Genomic DNA, 1,154 nt, shown 5'->3' with positions numbered 1-1,154 from the left:
CTGTCAGTGAATTATATTTCCTAATATCCTTATAAGACATTTTTGCCCAACACAACTTTCTTTTATGCGTACTATTCTCATAGCTAAGCASCTCTGGAACATTTTCAGTTTACTTCCATGCACACAGGAATATGATCAGTTGTTACCAGGGRATACAAGATCTCTATCTTAGTTAGGCATTCATGTGCATCAGCAGAACATACAGTACAAAGTGATCAAGCCAAGATGTTGTATGCCATGCTTCACTGATATACGTATGGCTGTCTGCTGGCAGCTTTTCTTTAGTAGATAATAGATTATTATTAAGACAAAACTGAATTAAGTATTGCTCAAAGAGGGAGCGTTTATCTGATCAGCATTCATGTCACCAACAATGAAGACATAATTATAATCACATTCTCTGATAAATGAGCTCAAAAAACCAAGTTTAGCTAAAAATTCATCTTCATTTAGCTGATACTCATATGAAGTATTTACATTTATAATTAAAAACGCTTTGTTCTCAAAACGACTTCTACTGCTGCACACCAGTCCAAATCTAACTTAACAACAGAGACATGAGAGTCATAYACGCCAAAGGATGGCCACGCCTCCTGGGATCCTTCCTGTAATTATTCCAGAAGATAAATCAGTTGTAGATTCCTGATGCCACAGAAGTCACAATGAAAGGAGTTTAAATGTTCCAAATTCTGTTTAGACAACACAGTCTCTTGTAAGCATAGGATGTCAGTGTTCTCCAAGAGTTCATCAATAACAATCCAGCGCACTTTATCCACATCACGATTTCCAAAGTGCAAGCCACGGCAGTTATAAGATACAACTCTCATGAAATAATTGTGGCATTATTCCTTCRTTGGGGCAGCAGCTTCCACGTCAGGCCCACCTGCACATTCTTCAGATGGTGTGATCACCTCCTCCAACCCTGCTGAGAACCTTGCTCTGTGCTTCTGTAGCATTTTCCTGCATATAAATAATCCTTTCTGATTAGATTTCACTTGTTCCTATGACTGCTCAGAGAAAGGAACAAAACCCCACTCTTTTACTTCAGACTATATTTAAGGATCTTGCATGGAAACTTCCTTTGTGGCTCGAATTAACATCTCTTACACCAACCCCCTTCCTGATGCCTTAATGTTAATAGATAAGGATTGCCC

Source organism: Austrofundulus limnaeus, unplaced genomic scaffold, assembly GCF_001266775.1.
Source record: "Austrofundulus limnaeus strain Quisiro unplaced genomic scaffold, Austrofundulus_limnaeus-1.0 Scaffold116, whole genome shotgun sequence".
Taxonomy (NCBI): Eukaryota; Metazoa; Chordata; class Actinopteri; order Cyprinodontiformes; family Rivulidae; genus Austrofundulus; species Austrofundulus limnaeus.
This window is presented reverse-complemented; position numbering follows the sequence as displayed.